Source organism: Symphalangus syndactylus, chromosome 9 (genome assembly GCF_028878055.3).
Source record: "Symphalangus syndactylus isolate Jambi chromosome 9, NHGRI_mSymSyn1-v2.1_pri, whole genome shotgun sequence".
Taxonomy (NCBI): Eukaryota; Metazoa; Chordata; class Mammalia; order Primates; family Hylobatidae; genus Symphalangus; species Symphalangus syndactylus.
The window spans coordinates 44,724,309-44,733,299 of NC_072431.2; positions in this window are offsets into that span (position 1 = coordinate 44,724,309).

The following is an 8,991-nucleotide window of genomic DNA, read 5'->3' on the forward strand; positions in this document are numbered from 1 at the left end:
GAAAACCCCATCGTCTCAGCCCAAAATCTCCTTAAGCTGATTAGCAACTTCAGCAAAGTCTCAGGATACAAAATCAATGTACAAAAATCACAAGCATTCTTGTACACCAATCACAGACAAACAGAGAGCCAAATCATGAGTGAACTCCCATTCACAATTGCTTCAAAGAGAATAAAATACCTAGGAATCCAACTTACAAGGGATGTGAAGGACCTCTTCAAGGAGAACTACAAACCACTGCTCGATGAAATAAAAGAGTATACAAACAAATGGAAGAACATTCCATGCTCATGGGTTGGAAGAATCAATATCGTGAAAATGGCCATACTGCCCAAGGTAATTTATAGATTCAATGCCATCCCCATCAAGCTAACAATGACTTTCTTCACAGAATTGGAAAAAACTACTTTAAAATTCATATGGAACCAAAAAAGAGCCTGCATCGCCAAGTCAATCCTAAGCCAAAAGAACAAAGCTGGAGGCATCACGCTACCTGACTTCAAACTATACTACAAGGCTACAGTAACCAAAACAGCATGGTACTGGTACCACAACAGAGACATAGATCAATGGATCAGAACAGAGCCCTCAGAAATAATGCCACATATCTACAACTATCTGATCTTTGACAAACCTGACAAAAACAAGCAATGGGGAAAGGATTCCCTATTTAATAAATGGCTCTGGGAAAACTGGCTAGCCATATGTAGAAAGCTGAAATTGGATCCCTTCCTTACACCTTATACAAAAATTAATTCAAGATGGATTAAAGACTTAAATGTTAGACCTAAAATCATAAAAACCCTAGAAGTAAACCTATGCAATACCATTCAGGACATAGGCATGGGCAAGGACTTCATGTCTAAAACACCAAAAGCATGGCAACAAAAGCCAAAATTGACAAATGGGATCTAATTAAACTAAAGAGCTTCTTCACAGCAAAAGAAACTACCATCAGAGTGAACAGGCAACCTACAGAATTGGAGAATATTTTTGCAACCTACTCATCTGACAAAGGGCTAATATCCAGAATCTACAATGAACTCTAACAAATTTACAAGAAAAAAACAAACAACCCCATCAAAAAGTGGGCGAAGGACATGAACAGACACTTCTCAAAAGAAGACATTTATGCAGCCAAAAAACACATGAAAAAATGCTCATCATCACTGGCCATCAGAGAAATGCAAATCAAAACCACAATGGGATACCATCTCACACCAGTTAGAATGGCCATCATTAAAAAATCAGGAAACAACAGGTGCTGGAGAGGATGTGGAGAAATAGGAACACTTCTACACTGTTGGTGGGACTGTAAACTAGTTCAATCATTGTGGAAGTCAGTGTGGCGATTCCTTGGGGATCTAGAACTAGAAATACCATTTGACCCAGCCATCCCATTACTGGGTATATACCCAAAGGACTATAAATCATGCTGCTATAAAGACACATGCACACGTATGTTTACTGCGGCACTATTCACAATAGCAAATACTTGGAACCAACCCAAATGTCCAACAATGATAGACTGGATTAAGAAAATGTGGCACATATACACCATGGAATACTATGCAGCCATAAAAAATGATGAGTTCATGTCCTTTGTAGGGACATGGATGAAACTAGAAAACATCATTCTCAGTAAACTATCACAAGGACAAAAAACCAAACACTGCATGTTCTCACTCATAGGTGGGAATTGAACAATGAGAACTCATGGACACAGGAAGGGGAACATCACACTCCAGGGACTGTTGTGGGGTCGGGGGAGCGGGGAGGGACGACATTAGGACATATACCTAATGCTAAATGAGGAGTTAATGGGTGCAGCAAACCAACACGGCACATGGATACATATGTAACAAACCTGCACATTGTGCACATGTACCCTAAAACCTAAAGTATAATAATATAATAAAATAAAATAAAATAAAGCTTGATAATATTTTGATCAGATCGATTTTGATGATTCTTCAATTTAAATAGAACTGAAAGCTTTAATGTATTGAATCTTCTTACTTTCAGACAATATGGCTTTCTAGTTGTTCAAGCTTTCTTTTGTGTCCCTAGGTAATGTTCTAAAGTTTTCTTTATATATATTCTATGAAATTACCTCATACATGGTAAACATTTAATAATGGCAACATTATTTACTTTAATGATGAATTAGTACCTACTTTGGTGGAGAAGGAGCCAGTGCTGTTCATTTTAATTCATTCAACTTAACAGTAAAATAGAAAGTTTTTAAAAAAATTTAAATGAAGATGATTTGTTGTACAATTTATAAACACTTTAAAAACAGGAAACAACTTTGGTTGTAGAATCCTGAGAATTGGAGCTCATTTCTGCTACTCCCTGCTAGTACTTTAAAAGAGAGAGAAAAAAAAAAACTTGGTAAAAACAAGTAGAAAATCGAAGTAACTAAAATTTTCCTATGCTGCCACTGACTTATTCTTTATCAGTTTTATTATTTATAACTCTTTCTCTGATTTTTTCTTTCTATGCATTTAAAATATTTTTAGGCCTTTTAATATTCACCTACTCTTCACTACTCACTGCTAAACTGAAGGAAACCTTCTCTATCATGTAAAGAGTAGGCTTTATGTTCCTTAAAAGATAGATAAGATGACCAGAAAGAAGGCTGATGATGATTTGGTGATCACCTCAATAAGTAGCATAACTCTTCCCCACCTGGGTCAAGGGAAGTTTAAAAATAAAATGAAGAGCAATAAAGGGAGCCTAGATATTAAGCTTGTTCTGGATCGAGGCTAGTTGAATGGCTTTTTTGGAGCTTCAGTTTCGTTTGGAGTGAGACTAAGATAACTTTTATTTTTCCAGCTTTCCCTAAATTTATTATCTGCTTCCCCTTATCATTAAAAAAAAAAAAAAAAAGAGGAAAAGACTATAGCATTATCACCACAGTTCACATACCAGAAGATCATCTTGGAGGACTTTCCAACTCTTATATCTTGTGGTTGTAAAATCCATTATCATCTTATTGCATAAAAATAACATATAAATGTTATAGACCATAAAGCTTTGAAGTGTGCCTGTAAATTATATAAGCACATCTGCACATATACATATTCATGTTGTGATGCATTTCAAACAATGAAAAAATATTCTTTGCTCCATTGCTGCAGTAAGTTTATTTTCTAAAATACGTTCTGGAGACATCGGCAGTGTCTCCTCTCCTTGCAAATGACTAATGTGAGAAGGGAACTTTGGAAATTACATTGCAATGTAATCATTCATATTGTGTATTGTGGATAAAATTGATTAGAATAATATTGAAACTCCCCCAAGGGACTCTACAATTATAAGTCAAGTCCCAAATGGAAAAGCTTTTTTGAAAAGTTGTCAGATGTCTTAATGAAAATGAAGCATTACAGTAATATATTAGGGCAATTTGTTCATTATTGACAAGCAAATCACTAAACTATATAAATTACTGAATTGGACAGGCAGAATTACTTTTCTTTCAGTGAATGGTTAATCAAATATTACTTTTAAACGTTCATTTGTTTAAATTTTTGATATGCATATTAGTAGACAAATGATTGCCCTTACAGCTACAAGTCAGCTTTAGATGAAGAAAATTCAAATATTTGAATTTATGTCTATTAGAAACCAAATTCAACCTCAAGACTGAAGTCCACCATTCATAATTCACAGTAGAATATATAAAATCACCAAGATTTTTTATTATCCTTAATAAACCTGTTTACTTTGCATTTCTGTTTCCCTTTTTTCCTGTTTTTGTTTTTAAACAGCCTTTCATGGAAGAACAACATTAAAATAAATCTTTGAGGAACAGATAGAGCTATTTAACAAGGGTGGCAGTTTTATATCACCATTCCACCACGTCAAGGATTTGTAATGATACAGAAGTTTGTTTCTGCATTTGTTTCCAAGGACTTGACCAAGCACAGAAGCTCCTGCAACTAGGACAGATTTATTCTAATAGATTTTTGTTCCAAGAACAGGAATCTTTCTGTTTGATATTGTACATGAATATTAAATAAACTACCTGCTGGCAACTACATAATATTTTAGTCTCTAATTTTAAAAGTACACTGTATTTTAATACCTATTTTTAAACAGATATCAATTTTTATGGAGCAGTACATGAGTTGTTGATGGATAAATCACCCAAGCATGGTTAAAGAGAGCCTAATCTCCAGCTGGTACCAGATCCATTTAATTGTATCTTCTGACCTCACCTCACCTGAGCCTGCATTAAAATCATAATACAGTTCAAGTGTAAAAATGATATACTGTTTGTTCGCCCTGTTTATAGAGGGGCAAACATACAGTTAAATTCATATGTTTAAAATTAGTGTAGTCATTTGAAAAGGTTGAGTTAGAGCAAACTGCCTCTCAGCGTTTTCTCTGCCCTTTTTTTATTTAAATGACTAGGCTTCCATTGCCAGATGAGAGAGGCTGTTAAGAAAGTTGTAGCAGCTTTTCCTGGCCACCCAGAAGACTGCTCCATCAAACACAGAGAGCTATCAAGCATCATTTAATAATGGAACAGTCCATTTTTTAAAAAAAAATGCATTCAGCTGGTGATAGGATAGAAACTTTTGGATGTTCTAAATCCTTTATAAATGTGGTAATATCTCAGAATGGCCTAAACAGCAGACCTTGAGTTTATCTCCATTTTCATTAGGGTAAAATGTTGTCCTTAGATTCTTGTGGCAGTTTTATATTCATAAATTACAGTACCTAGGTTTTTCTGTTTTAAGAGCCAGGATTTTTTTAAAATGCTACTCCAGCCAGACTTATATTGATCTTAATAATGTTCCTAAAAGCTGCATTGACAAAATTGAAAATAGCATTGCTTTTGGATTCTGACTCAAAGAAACAATTAGCTAATATTCATTACAACTAACATTTATGAAGATCTTCCTATATGCCAGACAGACTTGGTAGTGAGTCCCCACAAAATGTAATGCATTGGAGGGTATAGGGCTCCCATGGATAAGGATCTTGTCTTTTTTATTCACTTTTTAAATCTCCATCACCTAAAAGAGTGCCTAAGAGAAAGCAAATTCCCAATGAGTAAGTATAGAATGAATCAATGAATATTGTTATCTTATTGATTTTCTATAACTACCCTACACAACAGGAAATATATATTTATCCCCATTTTACAAATGAGGAGCATATCTACTTAACAGCAGAGACAAAGTTTGGACTATATCTGTCTGATTCTGAAGTCTTTGCTCTTAAATGCTATGATAATAGCCCTGCCATGGTGTGCATTAGGGTCCTCCAGAGAAATAGAACCAATCAGAGATAGACAGATGATTTATTAGGGCAATTGACTCATGCACTAATGGAAGCTAAGAAGTCCTATGATAGGCCATCTGCAAGTAAGAGAACCAGGGAAGCCAGTAGTGTGCCTCAGAACCAGAGGGGCTACTGGTATAACTTTCAGTCCAAGGCCAAAGGCCTAAAAAATTGAGGGGCTGCTGGTGCAAGTCCTGGATTCCAAAGGCCAGAGAGTCTGGAGTTCTGATGTCCAAAGGCAGAAGAAGAGGAGTGTACAGAGCACGAAGAGGGAGAGAGAATTCACCTTCCTTCTTCCTTTTTGTTCTATTCATGCCCTCAGTTGATTGGATGGTGAAGGTATATCTTCCTTACTCAGTCCACTGATTCAAAGGTCAATCTCTTCCAGAAATACCCTCACAGATATACCCAGAAATAATGCTATACCACATATCTGGGCATACCTCACTCCAGTCAAGCTGACACCTTCAAATTAACCATCATAAGCATATACCTTATCAACTTGGCATCCATACTCATCTCCTTAAACCACACAATCTTCAATAAAGACAATTAACAATGTTACAGTTTTATCAAACATGATAGAACTGTTCTGCATACAACCAAAAACGCACTAATCCCATCACCAGAAGAGGAGGCAAAGTTCTTAAGTGATGCTCACTTTTCTCCTGATATTCCATAACTTAAATACTATGATGAAATATTAACAATATTTAAATACTGATATAAACTCAATGCATCTTATATTACATAATAAATGAATAAGAGAGGAAAGAAAGCAAAGATAATTGTTTAATGTATGTGTGTATATATACACAAACATATTCTTACAAAATAAGGAGGAAATATTCATGGCAATTACAGTCCTTGTTTCTATAACTGATCATTTGGTTGTAGCTGGTATTGATAGCTATCTTCTTCTATTATCCATTTTGTATTCCCTTTGACTTCAGGAAGCACCTCAGCTGGTCATGGTTCTTTATCTGGGGAGCAAAGGTGACCCAAACCTTCATTCCTAAATGGTCTGAGCCATTTGCAGTCTTGCCTGGATTAGGTTGCTGTAGTTTCCCATTGATCTTAATCATAGAGAATGGTAATGTTAAGAAATACTCCCAAAGGATCACTTGTATTTTAGACATATTCTTTCTCACCGCTACTGTGGAGTACTAGTTCACTTTCCCCTTGGTATTCTGAAATAATCACCCCAGCCAACATCATAACTCCCTTCTTAGCCTGTTGATTCAGAAGCATGAGGAGCCCAAAATGACCAGGTGGTAGTCTTAACTTCTGGTTTAATGGAATCATTGTGTCTCCTGGCAGAAGAATCCCTTCCTCTGGAACTAAGACTTCTAAGCCAGCAGAGCATAAAGTCATAAGAACAAGAAGAAAAAAAATTGCTGGTAGGTTACTAGGGGTAATGGTGAGTGATACTACTCCCATTTCCACCCCTTAATTCTAAGACTCATGAATCTTGGCTATGGGAGAAACTGTACCATACATGGAACACTGATTCAGAGCATCTACAGCTTTCTGGAGAACCTTGCCCCAGCCCTGAAAACTTATCATCCAGCTGGAGCTGCATGTGCAACTTCAAAAGGCCATTCCATCATTCTATAAAGCCCGCTGCATCAGGATGATGGGAAACATGGTAAAACCAGTGAATTCCACAAGCGTGAAATCTTCCCAGTAAATTACAATGTTTGGATCCACTTTTGTCTCTAATAGTTGTAATAATCAGTTTTAATAAAATAAGCTCTTTCTGTTTCCATAGTTTACAATACAGATCCTTTTCCACATCCATATCAACTACACCCAAGTTTTATGACATAATTCATTGCAGCATATACACCTGGTTCTAAACATTGAATACATTGATCATCTTGATCTATCTAATGGACATGAATTATTTTCCTAAACTAATTTTATTTTTTCTAGACAGTTTGGCAGAAAGTAGTATATCTCTCTCTGAACTTACATTTTATTGGATTCACTTCAGAATGATGAAGAGTGCATCTAACATTCAGCCAAAGGAATCTCAAGGTCAGAAAAATCACAGTTTTTCTGTTATTCTGTCCAAAATAAAGCAAACAAAAAAGCCAAACACAGTAACTATATTTAACTCTGCAGGAAACATTTGCTTAATGATGAACTTATGAGGGTTGAATGGCCAAATGCAATGACTGGGAAGAAACTTGTGAGCATATTTGCTAAGTTTGGAACTGCAATAACATGCTGATCTTTACTGTCAAGTGTAGCCATGTCCTTGGGAGGACCAACATAATCTATTTCTTACCATGTATTTTTCTTAGACCATTCAGGTAAAGTCAGGGTTAATTGCTAATTGATTTGTTATAGGTTCATCCCTTTATGTCAGTTCTGTCTACCACTTACTATAGCTGTCATCCCTTTTTCCTGGACCACTGAAAGAACATTACAATTGGTCTTCTATCTCTAGACTGGTCCCTGCCAATTTCTCAACACAGTCCTGCCAGTTATTTTCTATAGTATAAGCTGATAATGGCATCCCCTTGTGACTTCCTAACACTTTTAAGGTAAAATTCAAAATCATAAACTTTTTCTTGCAAGACCCTTTACAATCTCTCTGCTCCCTACAGCTCTTATCTCCCAACACTGTTCTGATATGCATCTTTCCAGCCAGCCTTACTGAAAATCTTGTAGATCCTTGAATGCATCATCTGGAATGGACATCTATTGCTTTGTTCCCCCACCTGGAATGCTTTCTCCACCACTGGCATACAACACACTTACAACCCTGTACACACCTTTTGTCTACTCAATTCCTACTCATATTCAAAACTCACTCTAAGTGCTGCTTCCTCCATGATCATCCCTACTTGCTTCTGATTTAAAAGCCTTTCACCTTGCTTCAACAAGCACCCTTGAAATTTATCCCCTAGCATCAGTACTCAATACTCAAACAAGCAGTTCACATGTGTGTTTCCTCTCCTAGACTGCATGTTTCATGAAACAAGCACCAGGTATTCTTACAGAACTGCATATTCCCAGTGCTAGTAGAGTGGTAGTCTCCTTGTAAATATTCCAAAATTGTTGGGTGGGCTGGGCGTGGTGGCTCATGCTTGTAATCCGAGCACTTTTGGAAGCCGAGGCAGGTGGATCACCTGAGGTCGGGAGTTGGAGACCAGCCTGACCAACATGGAGAAACCCTGTCTCTACTAAAAATACAAAATTAGTCAGCTGTGGTGGTGCATGCCTATAATCCCAGCTTCTCGGGAGGCTAAGGCAGGAGAATCACTTGAACCTGGGAGGCCGAGGTTGTGGTGAGCCGAGATCATGCCATTACTCCAGCCTGGGCAACAAAGGTGAAACTCCATCTCAAAAAAAAAAAAAAATTGTTGAATGAATGAAAGAAAAAAGGAAGGGAAGAAGAGAAGGAAGGAAGGAAGGAAGGAAGGAAGGAAGGAAGGAAGGAAAGGAGGGAGGGGAAGGGAGACAGAGACACAGGGAGAAGGCAGAAAAAAGTGTGATCAAGAATCTCCAATGTAAATATTCACAAATTGTTTGGTGAATGAATGAAAGAAAAAAAAGGAAGGGAGGTAAGGAGGGAGGGGAGGGGAGGGGAGACGGAGACAGAGAAATGCATAGGAAGAAGGGAGAAAAAAGTGTGATCAAGAATCCCCAAATTGTTGCTTTGGGTAGCTTGTATATTTGTTCTCT